We start from the raw sequence: 13582 nt of genomic DNA on the forward strand, positions 1-13582 counted from the left end.
ACAATCAATTAGACTGAATGAGCTGAGATATTTTGTAAAGAAAATATAATGTTCATTACGTTACTGTTTTCAGCTAATAAATATAAGTATGCGTCTAGAACTGATAGTATATCAAGTAACACCTAAGTAAGATAGAACTTGAATTATTAATGTAGTTTAATGCTCACAACAAACTCTTCAAGAAAACATATGGATGCATCGTAAAAAGTGGAACTGGAAACGAAGCGAAAACAAACGAAACAGTATTTTAAATCATTATATACAACATTTTATTCTATATTTAATTTGATAAATATATATATATATATATATATATATATATGACAACTCACAGTTTTGTAAATTTAATTTTAAAAATATTTATTTAAAAAGAAAATTTTGTTTTCAGCAGGGACCGGCCCCAGGTTTATTCTGTCGTATATGCAGGAATTTACATTGAGAGAGTAGTAGGCTTAATAAATTTGGCAAGATATTATGCTGCACAGAATTTATATGTTTTTCACTTCTGACTGATAAATAATTTTATGACTTCAATTGTCTTTAAGCTTCACAATAATTTTACTTGAAAAATGTTTAAAAGTAAATAGTATGTAATAATTTTACAGTAACTATGATTCGTCGAAAAATAGTTTTCTTCCTTTCTGAAGCAATAACTGTGAAGTGAGAAAGTTAACGCAAATAAATTTGGCAAGATGTTCGGCTTCATAGCCTTCAGTCATTTTCAATTTTTAAAAGAATTGCTTAAATTTTGAATAAATTAACAACAATTCCACATGACATACCATGTATTAAATTAACGTTGTGCGATTATATATTTGTTTGTTTTATTTCGTTTCATTTTCGATTCCAGTTTTTACATAAACACCTGCCATGCGGCCTGCCAACTATCTTTGTACAAATTACCGTAACATGTACTTCTGAGTGTATAAATACGTTGAAAGAAAGTGCTTAAATCAGGATTAAAAAAAAAAAAACTAACATTTAAATACGAAATACTATAAATGTATCTGGCTGTAAACGTTATTGAAGTAAATTTACAAGTTGATTATAGTAACGAAACTTGAATTCAGTAGTGGAGCGTTCTGCTTGTTTCCTGGAGTAATATAATTATTCTGAGGTCCTATCGGTGGACTCCTATTATTAGTCGCGTTGTAATTGACTAATAATTTTATCTCTAAATCACTGTTATTGTATGCTTTGGATTGACGCTTCAGTTGATAAAAATTCCTTTCTCGTGTCATTAGTTAAGGTATCGTGCTAATTTATTCCTTTCCCAAAATGTAGAAATAACTGTAGTAGTAAGAATTGCCTTGTTGTTTTCTCCGAAAATGGATGAAATGTTTATAACAATGAGACCAGTAAGGCCAAGGTCTAACATCCGAACCTACATTATTTTCATTATTTGTCAGTAATATGTAGTTACTTGGCCATTGGTTTTAAGACGCAGCACTCTGTTCTCACATAAACAAATAATTGAGAGCATAATTCCCCCACGCGGCAAGTTTGGTCGCTTACACTGGATTCATTTCTTTGTGAATAATTAAATACGAAACGCACTAATTACATTTATTTGAATGTTATTTCAGTATTAAAAAGGTTTATAATTTAATTCAGTTCATCAGCGGAGGAAGTAAGCCTTGAAAAGAACGATTTATTGCTCGTATCTCGCCGGGCAGCATTCAAAACATTACTGGAAGACACTTATGTGAGAGACTAAGGTGGGACATTAAAGATGAATTGCGGCCCATTTAAAGGTTATAGTAACTTTGATGAGTCGTCGCTGTTAGAAAAATGAAATAGAAAACCGACTTTGATAACACTGCCCCTTTGACAATCCAGGCAAAATATTAGTCGCCTGTCGGTCGGTCGAACCGCTTCCCAGTTTTTGTTTAATGTTTATTTTTTTTTTATATTCTTACGTCGAAATATAATTGAGTGGGTTTTGGCCATCTTTTCGCGGTCAAAAAAAGCCTAATTAAGTTAGACGGACCTAATGAAAATTAGTCGCCTTGTTGAATTGTACCCCTTGAAATAAGAGGGTAGAGACAGCTGACTTTTCAAGGCCGAATCGAGGATTTTTTTTTGTTAGGGAAATGAATTCAAACAGAGAAACGACTAAAATAATTTTTAAAGACTTTATTATAGTCGTTCCCCCGTTTGAGTTCGTTCCCGTAAAAAAATATCTTGGCATTGAAAAGTGGGAGCAAAACCATTTCGGCCGACTCTACCTCATTATTTAATTAATTTTTATTTCAACCTCCATTAAATGTTTTCCTCCGTCCTTCTTTTTACCACACACACACACACACACACACACATATATATATATATATATATATGCATATATATATACATATATATATACATATATATATATGCATATATATACATATATATACATATATAAACACCCATATATAATGTGTGTATGATATATATGTGATATATATATATATATATATATATATATATATCTGATATATATATAATGTGGGTATGATATATATGTGATATATATATAATGTGATATATATATAATGTGATATATATATATATATATATATATATATATATATATATATATATATATATATATATTATATCAGAGAGGCGGTAGTACTCTCTATATAGGGATGGCCCGTACACGCCTATATACGCCTACAAAACAAAACTATCCAAATCTCAACTAAAATCAACTTATAAGTTTCAAAAAGCACATATTCTTACAGTGAAGTGTCTTACGAATCCAGCGAGTGTCAGAACGTCGGTTAAAATGTCAAAAGAGAGCAAAAAAAGGGTACAAAAATAAGCAATTGTTCTTCTTTCTTCTTTCTTCTTTCGTCTTCTTTCTTCTTTCTTTTGAGACGATGTATCTCGGTGTACGAACGGTCTCTGACAACAGTTAAAACATCAATCGACTGCTCTTTACACGGAGAAGTGCAGTGACCCATCGCTTTTTAGCTAACTACATAATTAAATAAGATTACGTGTAATAACAAGTTTTAAACACTATATACCCAATGTAGACAGACCACTTCGAACACGGCACTTCTCTCAAAAGGGGCAGCTCAAAATAATACACCGGATGCTCAAAGACGTTCCAGTTTGCCAGTGGCGTATATTTCTTGGACGCTGAATATTTGAGGTGAACGTTAAGGTTTTTTCTTTAAACAGTAACCCACCAGAGTAACCTATCAGCAAGTACGACGTCAAAAAACAATGTTATAAAAACAAATAATTCTTCAGATTTTGGACTGTAAAATATGTACAAAATGTCAATGCTGTGACCAGGATTCGAACCTAAGTTAGCCCGGCCACAACGTGGGGTCCTAACCTCTAGACAATCACGGCTAACACTGACGTCTGTCGCTCTTGGCAGAAATACACATGACTACTGTCAAACTATTGAAAAATAAGGAAGAAACTTGAAATTCTCACGCATGCGCAAAAATGCACTATAGCAACCATTGTTAAATGCAGCTGAATCTCTTCGCTCGCTAAGAAAAGTAGATCAGACCAGTTCTTCTAAGAACTCACCAAACGCCAAAGGAAATAAGTTAAATTAACCGCAAAAGAAACTGCAAGAAAGTCAAGAAAAATTTAATAGTGAAGGTATGAACATTTTAGAACTTTATAATACTCTAACTGTTTTATCAGAGAGGCGGTAGCACTCTCTATGTAATAGAGAACCGATGGAGGACCAAGAGGCAACTCCTAAGGCCCAAAACCCAAAGACTTAAAACCCAGCAGAAAGCGACCTGCTACTAATGGAGGCGGCAATAAGCCGCCTCCTAAAAAAGACAATACTATCATGAATGTAAGTTTAAAAATAAGACTGTAAGTAAAAATACTAATTAACAAGAATAAAAAAATCATTGGAAATGAAAAAGAATATAGGGATGGTATGCCAAAAAGTATACAAACAAGATAGCTATGAATGGCTAGGCACATGGAAATAGAATTGCATCCAAAGTATAGCTTTTTACAACTGTAATGATGGCACGGAATGAAGATTGGAGAATACTATAGGGCTATACTTTGGATGCAATTCTATTTCCATGTGCCTAGCCATTCATAGCTATCTTGTTTGTATACTTTTTGGCATACCATCCCTATATTCTTCTGCATTTCCAATGATTTTTTTTTATTCTTGTATGTTATATGGGGTATATATATATATATTTATATATATATATATGATATGATATATATATATGTATATATATATATATATATATATATATATATATATGGTATTTACAGGGTGAACAGAAAGTCCTTGGACCAATTCAAAAGTGGTTTATTAATCGAAAATTACAAACATATAAATTAAACATGAATGAAAATTATAAGTTAGGAAACCAAGAATAACTTCAAATTATTTATTTTCAATGTGATGTCCCTTCCTTTCGATTAGACGTTCAATTCTCTGTCTGAAGTTAACAACCAAGGCATGCAGCGTTTCCTGAGGTATTTTAGCCCATTTACTCAGAAGAGATGCCTTCAAAGCATCAACACTTGGATGAGCAACAGAACAGACCTTTGCCTCCAACAAAGACCACACCGAAAAATCCACGGGATTCAAATCAGGCGATGCAGGAGGCCACGTCTCCTTACTCCAGAATCTTGGAAAATTACGTTGGCACCAGTCCTGAGTTTTTCTGGAGGTGTGGGATGGTGCTCCATCTTGTTGGAAGGTGAAAGGCTGATCTTTGAAGTGTCTCTTCATCTCTTCAAATAGAACCAAAATATCGTTAATGAAGCGATCTGTGTTGATCTTAACCCCCTGCTCCACCAAAATCAGAGGCGACTTCCAAGATTTGGAGACTGCAGCCCACACCATGAGGGAAGTGGCTTTTGTCGGCGGAAAACTATTCTCACGGAGTCATCAATGTCTGCTGAAGATTTTGCGTAAACTCTGTCGTTCTGATTGTTAACAGTCGCTTCAATTGTGAAGAGTTTTTCATCAGAAAAAACGATCTCTCGCTCTGCCGTGCCAGCCTTCAGTTTTCCAAGAAGTTTTGCTCTTTCAAGTCTCTTGTGCTTTTGGGCAGGTGTGAGGTACTGTCTCTTTCTCATCTTGTAGGGGGACAACTGGAGATCGTTTTTTACGATGGTTCTCATCGAGGTCACGCTCACATTCATGTCTTTAGCCATTTGTCTTGCAGATCTCTTCGGGTTCCTCCTTACCCTCTCTCGGACAGCTTTAATCACCTTCTTTGTTCGAGAAGTGCGAGGTCTTCATCTCCTAGGACAGTCTTCAGATGTACCAAGTTCCTTAAATCTGTTCACATCATGGTACACGGTGGATTTAGCCACTTTCAAGAGCTTAATGATCTCTGAGTTTGTCCTTCCCGCGCAATGAAGCTGGATTAAGGTCTTTCGTTGTTCATTTTTCTGAAAGTTTAAACAAAATTATTTTAATATTTTTGCTGAAAATAATTAGATCAATAGTTAGACTAAATACTTACTTTATTCGAAAAGAGAAAAAGTGATTTAACAATATTTAATTTTAAAACTAAAAATGGTCCAAGGACTTTGTGTTCACCCTGTATATGTAAATATGTTACATATATATAGTAAATATATGTAATATATATAATATATATACATATATGTGTGTGTGTGTGTGAGTGTATTTATAGGAAACTATTTTTATTAAAAAAACACGTATTATTTATATCAATACGTTAGCTTATGCAGGTCGATGTATGTTAACGAATATATCCAAATAAACCACAGTATATATATATATGCTAATAAAATAATATTATTTCTTTCAGCACGTGTAAATGCTCAAAGCTTATATATATATATATATATATATATATATATATATATATATATACGCATGTACGTAGATTGCTGTTTTAAAAATGAATAAATAAATAAATAAAATATTATTTGTTTACGTCCAAAATAAAAATGGGCAATTTCTAATAAAAAAACATCCGATCACAAGGTGAAGACGCTAACCTCAATATGTTTTAAAAATCAACAACAAAAATCTACGTATATATATATATATATATATATATATATATGTGTGTGTGTGTGTGTGTGTGTATAAATGTAATTCTTCGTTCGTTCAAAGTGTATACAACTATATTTCTACATTAACAATTTATTTGAAATTTTCAGACAACCAATATTTAGAGTCGATGGATGTTTTTATGTTATTAAAATAAATTTACATCGCTAATTATTAAAATATAAAATAAAATAAATATATTTTCGTAATCCGTTAGTGTGAACCTGTTTTGTTGATAGAACTGAACTTCCGGTTCGATTCATTTCACACCCACGAATGGACGATTTTCTGTTTACTCGATAAGTAAAAAAAAAATCATTTGTTTATCTTCCAAATGTTTTACTTTAAACATTTTTTCTTTATTATACCAGGCAAAAAAAAAATTGTCACTTGCTATTTGAGTCGAAGTCGTTTTTTTTTGTTTTTGTTGTTTTTTTTTAAATTTTTCCATATAAAAAATATGAACTTTTTTTATTATTAACACTATTGTTTGGTAAAAGCACAGTGTTTTTTTTTTCGAATAAATTTTACGGATTCGTAACTTGCTTAAATAATATTTGGTGCTAATGCAGAGATTTTTTAAATCGTATTTCCAGGTTTATTTAAAGTTTTATATGCTTTTTTTATTCAATTGTAAGGTTAAAATACAGATTAGGTACAAAACACACTCCCCTCCGCATGTTAAGAATGGCTTTTTAAATAATAACGTTATTATTTCAGCACATATCACTCTCTGCATGAGTACCGTACTTCACCTAACAATTTAATAAACAAGACATAATACTTATGCAGAGAAAGTACTGTGCTAAAATAATAACGTTATTTAGAAATCCATTCTGTACATGGGGAGGGCGTTTTGTAACTATTCTATACTTTCACCTTACAATTTAATAAACAAAAGATGGTACTTATGCAGAGAAGGTACCGTGCTGAAATAATGCTATTAAGAAAGCCATTCTTAACATGGGAAATGGAGGGTGTTCTGTAACTATTTTATACTTTCACCTAACAAGTTAAAAAAAATAGTACTACTGGTATTTAGAAAACTATTCTTAACTTGATAAGGGAGTTTTGCATCTATTCTATACATTCACCTAACAGTTTGATAAACAAAAATAGATAGTACGTATGCATAGAAAATACCGTGCTGAAATAATGTTATTAAGAAAGACATTCTTTACATGGGGACGGTATTTTGTAACTATTCTGTCCTTTCACCTAACAATTTCAAAACAAAACATGGTACTTATGCAGAGAAGCTAACCTGCTGAAATAATCACGTTATTATTTGAAAAGGCATTCTTAACATGGGAATAGGGATGTTTTGTAACTATTCTGGACTTTCACGTAACAATTTAATAAACAAAATTTAAACTTAAGTAGACAAGGAACAGTACTGAAGCATTATCATTATTTAGAAAGCCATTCTTAACATGGGGAGGGAGGATTTTTTAAACTATTCTGTACTTTTGGTGCTAATGCAGAGAGTGATCCGCTTTTTTTTAAATGGTATTTCCACGTGTAATTAAAGTTTTATGATATGTTTTTTATTCAATTGTAAGTACAGAATAGGTACAAAACCCCCTCCACATGTTAAGAATGGCTTTGTAAACAATAACGTTTTTATTTCAGCACGGATCACTCTCTGCATGAATACCGATTAATGTTTTGTTATTTGCTTTTTTTACTGTATTTTTTTTAAGAAAACCTTTTTAACAAAAATTTAAAGTACACGTTTTTTTTCTTTTCTTTTTTTGTTTTCACAGAAGTTGTTTTCATATAAGAAAATATGAATGCCTTTTCTTTATTAAAGCAATTGAGTACTCGTGCACTTATTGATCCGTGCTGAAATAATAACGTTATTATTTGAAAAGCCATTCTTAACATGGCGAGAAGAGGGTGTTTTGTAACTATTCTGGACTTTCACCTTACAATTAAATAAACAAAAATTAAACAATAACTTTATTATTTAAAAAGCCATTCTTAACATGGGTAGAAGAGGGTGTTTTGTACCTATTCCGTACTTTAACCTTACAATTGAATTAAAAAAAACGGTAAATTTTTAGATTAGGTCACCTCCACAATTTTCTTTTAAATGACGACTTTTGAAGGTTTTCAACTATGCTCAATACGGAAATCACATTTAAATTTTGCAGAAATAAGTAGTTATCGGGATATTAAAAAAATGTATAATGCATTGTAATCTCTGCCAGCCATCTTTTTTACATGCCGTTGCGCGTCATAAACAAATCTACGCGCGTAACAAAGATGGCTGACAAAGAATACAATGCATAAAACAACTATTTATATCTCGATAACTACTTATTTCAGCAAAAGTTCAATGCGATTTCTGTATTCACCATAGTCAGAAACCTTGAGAAGTCGTCATTTAAAAGGAAATTGTGGAGGTGGATCTAATCTAAAAAAATAAAAAAAAAAACCATAAAACTTTAATTAAACTTGGAAATACGATTTTAAAAAAAATAGCGCGGATCAGTAAGTGCATTAACACCCATTAATCGACTAACGTGACCTTATTGCCAAATAAGGTCCGGCTACAATGTTGTTGTTTTTTTTTCAAGTTAAATTCAACTTTCACAATATCTTTTTTTTTATAATTTCACAATATCTTTTTTAATAATAAATTGTTAGTTAAAAAAGCACAGAATAGTTACCAAATACCATCCTCTCTCTATGGTAAGAATGGCTGAAAAAATAATAGGTACTCATGTAGAGAGTGATCCGTGCTGAAATAATAACGTTATTATTTAAAAAGCCATTCTTAATTTGGTGAGGGGAGGGGGTTTTGTATCTATTCTGTACTTTAACCTTACAATTGAATAAAAAAACACATCATAAAACTTTAATTAAACTTGGAAATACGATTTAAGAAAGAGCGCGGATCAATAAGTTCATTAGCACCAGAAATTGTTAGGTGAAATACAAAAAGGTTTCTACCAAGAAAACCATTATTTTTTTTGCTATTCTTACCAAGGGGAGGGGATGGTGTTTTGTCACTATTATGTGCTTTCAACTAAAAATTTATTAAAAAAACAAAAGGTAATTTTTCACATTAGGTCCACCTCCACATTTGTTAACATGGGTAGGTTGGGGTGTTTATTCTGAAAGTCGTTCTTAACATGGGGAGAATGGTGGTATTTATTCCAAATGCCGTTTTTAAAAGACGAAAGACAGGTAAAAGGTTAAAACATGTGGTTAGGCATGGGTGTTGTTTATTCCGAAAGCCGTTCTTAATATGGGGATGTTGGGAGTGTTTATTCATGGCCGTCAGTGAATTATAGTGCATAGCACAGGTCTTTATATCTCGAAAACTAATTTCCTCTGCAAATTTTAAATGAGATTTTCTTATTCAGCATAGTCGAAAATCGTGGAGGTGGACCTAATGTAAAAAAAAAAATACCCTCCCCCAAAAAGATATTGTGAAATTTAAATTTAAGCGCGGTACTAAAAATAAAATTAGACAGAAAAATACACCTTTGGGTTTTTACTTGCACAAAAACTTGAAAAAGTTGTCAACAAAACAAATATATAACAAGTAAATATTTTCAAAGGCAAGATAAGTTACTTTTCTACCTAATTGGATAATTTTTAGTGCTTTTATTGGGTTTGTACTACTGTACATATAGATTCGAAAAAGTTGTCAAAAAATAAATGTATAACAAATATTATCAAAGGCAAGATATGTTACTTTCTTACCAAAATGGATAATTTTTTTTAGTTTTTTTTTTATATAAAATGTTTATTCGGCTCAAACAACACAGCGTTTACTGCTATATTTGAAAACTAGCAGGGGTTACCCGGCGTTGCCTGGGTGATCGGCCCCCTTCCCACTCCGAGGGGTAACAAAAAAAGTCACCCCTCTGGATTTACATGCTTGGTGCCGGCCTCCCCCCTTCAGGGAGAGATAATCCCCCCAAAGAAAAAAGTAACCTCCTCCTGGCCTCTTCGCCCCCCACCCTTGGGGGGTCACCGGCTCCCTCCTTTGGAGTGAGAAGCTGCCAAGCTCCCCCCTTTCGGGTGAGAAAATGCCAGGCTTCCCCTTTTGGTGGGGGATGGTGGCCACCCCCCCCTGCTTGCCCGTAGGTGGGTGGGGGATCGGACGCCCTTCCGTTAGGAACCCACCCTTGGAGGGAGGTGGAAGGAAAGGGTGTAGCCCCTCCCCGCTTCGGATAGGATTTAATAAACAAATAGAATTTTAAAAAAAGTAGAATTGATCAGGATCGAACACGCAAACTAACGGTTAACAGTTTAGTATGCATACCCGAATTACTTTCTTACCTTTAATAAATAAAAAAATAAATAAAAAATATTATTTTTTAAAAAGTTAATGGTATACTGTGTGTCTAGGGCGGTAGTGAACGTGTGTGTGTGTGCGTGTGTGCGCGTGTGCTGGGAAAGGTAGTAGTACTAATAGTCTGTCCTTTGGAGGACAGCGTTCGCTTTCGTGTTGTGTGTACGTGTGTGCGGCTGGTTGTAATGGCGGACGTGGTGTCGGAGGTTGGATTGTGATGGCTGGTGTAAGTTTCGTAATTTTGTAATTTGTAAATGGCAAGTTAGGGAAAAAATAGACCCTCCCAAGATGGACAATAAATAAGGGCATAATATTTTATGGTAAAGTTAAGAACGTAGGAACCATAGTTTTTTAGGAGATGTGATTATTGGATTAACCAATCACAAACCGTCTGTGTCACACACATCTCTGTTTTATAGATATATAGATTGATAGATTACAAATGGTGGCAGACTGTGTTAAACACATTAGTTATGGAAAAATGAGTAAAAACTAGAAAAAAACTCTACAAAATACTGTTAAAAACCACCGAATACATGTCTGCCCATGTCACGGTAACATATATTGAGTGAGTTCCTGACAGTATTTTGTATAGTTTTTTAGTTTTAACTAATTTTCCCAAACTGAACGTGTTCAACTGCCGCCATTTGTATTTTTTTAAATATACAGATAAACATGTTTTCCAACCGATTAAACATTTCACACTAAATAAAAGCACTAATATCTTATCCAGTTAGGTAGAAAAGTAACTTATCTTGCCTTTGATAACATTTATTTGTTATATTTATTTTTCAACAACTTTTTCATTTCTGTGTTTAGTAATACAAACCCGTTTTATTTACTATAACGTTTAGTCGGCTCGAAAAATAGTGTTTATCTGTGTATTTTAAAAATACAAACGTTGATGGACACTGTTGATGATGTTATGTTTGAGAAAATGATTTAAAACTTTTAAAAAATATACAAAATATTATCAGAAACTCACCGAATATGTAAGCCTATGTCACAATAACATATAATCAGTAGGTGTCTGACACTGTTTTGTATAGGTGTTAACTGATTTTCCCTAACTTAACGTATTCAACAGAGTCCGCGACCATTCATCTTTTTCAAATACATAGATAAACACTGAGTTTTTTGAGCCGATTAAACATTTTACATTAAATAAAAACACTAAAAAATTATCCAGTTAGATAGAAACGTAATTTACCTTATATTTGCTTTCGTTTATTCGTTTTTGGACAAATTTTCGAATCTGTGTATAGTAACACCCCCCTCTTACCCAAATATTAATTAAACACTCACATTTTTTAACACAATAAAAAAGAAAACTATTTAGCGTTTCAATGTTTTAGCAAATTTCGGCTTAATCCACTGAATGTTGGTCGAGCCCAAGACATGATTGATGGTAACTCCCGAGGATCCGAATCCAATTCTGCAAGAGTACCATTTTTTTTTCATTTTCACCTTTTTTTACTTTTTGAAGTGGATTGCTTTACTAAGAATATAAGAAACATGCGTTTACTCTTTTTATTAGAATTTTCCATTACACGAAATTAAGCCACAGCAACGCGTGGCAGGGTACAGCTAGTATATATATACATCCGTATTCCTGTTTGTTTGTTTAGTTGTTTGTTCACAATTTGATTAATATATACAAAACATATTTTACTTTCAGCTTTCATTTATTTCTACATATAGTACGATACTTGGAAATATACAATTAAGAGATCACCTTATTTGCATATGACATTAAGGAAAATTGATTTTACTAAAAAGCGGTATCTTAGTTAATGTTTTAGCAAGATAATTTTTTAACTATTCTATTTAACATTGGTATTTGATAAATTTTTAACAACAATTATATTGATAATATATTTAATTTAATTTATTTTGGAATTAATATTTCCAACAACGACCTTTTTTAAAACGTTTTGTAGAGTCATTTGGCCCTAGATGCTATCAATAATAAAACAAACAAACGTTTACCAAATACCATTTGGTAATTTCATTAAGTTTCTAGCTGGAAATATAATTCTGTGTTGATAGAAAAACTGTTTGGCGTTTATTGTCTTTTTAAATATTAAAAAAAGACTTACAAAAAAACTGAAAAGATTTATTTGTTTGTTTTATTCCTTACAGCAATACAGAAATCGGTACATTTTTACGACGTAATTCCGCATCGTTTAATAGCTAAAATATGAAGATCTACTGCCCCCTCTAAATTCCACAATTTACACTTTTTTCGCGTTAATTTCATCGAGTACAAACTTAATTTTCTAATTAGAAAGCTAACTTTATACGTCGTGACCTAGCGGCGTTTAGCCCCAGAAAATTGAGATCTACTTTTTTACAGCCTAATACATTTAAATAGCCTTTATAAATATTATGGGAGACGAAATTTTGAAAAAAAAATAAAATGTTAGATTGGGGGATCAGTTTACTATATAATTTTAACGTAACATAAAATGAACACCCACATTTTGGCCACTAACCGTTCAACGTGACATGTTACCTCTAGCATGGTTTCAAATTTGGCGATTGGGAGGGGGAGACGGCAAAAATCTGACAAATACAATTTGTTTTTTTCTTGTGTGTGCGGGGGGGGAATTACATTCGAAACCTTAAATAACGATAAATTTAATTATTTTTTCTAAGACCATTCCCTATTTTCACCTAACAATTTATTAAACAAAATAAAGCCTAAAATATGACGACGACAAATAAAAACCAAATCGAAAATCCCCCAAAATCTAATCTAAAATTTCCTTTATTTACAAAAAAGGTTAGTAAAAAAGTGCCCTTCAAAAAATAAAGGTAAATGTTTAGTTTAGCGGCGTAAATTATTTGACAGACAAAAAAATTATAAAAACTATTTATTTTTATACAAAACATTATTAGACCCAAAGGCTGAAATAAAACAAGAAACACACATTTTTATTTTTTTTATCATTTTTATTTGACTAAATGTGCACATAACGCGTTTAATAATTGGCCTCTTTTCGGCTTGGCAGATTGGCTATTTTAAGGCCACATTTGGCTTTTTATGCTCTTTCATTGCAAAAAAATTAGCGGCCAAAAACATAGTTAATGAAAGAGTTTTAAAATGCCAATTTGCCAAACATTACAAAGGGCAAATTTTAAAGCAATATAGCGGCCTCGAATAATAAATAGAAATGATAAAAAATTAATACAAATGAATTATGTTTTATTTCAGCCTTTGGGTCTAACAATGTATT

This window comes from Euprymna scolopes, chromosome 13 (genome assembly GCF_053919585.1).
Source record: "Euprymna scolopes isolate OS-2025 chromosome 13, ASM5391958v1, whole genome shotgun sequence".
Lineage (NCBI taxonomy): Eukaryota > Metazoa > Mollusca > Cephalopoda > Sepiida > Sepiolidae > Euprymna > Euprymna scolopes.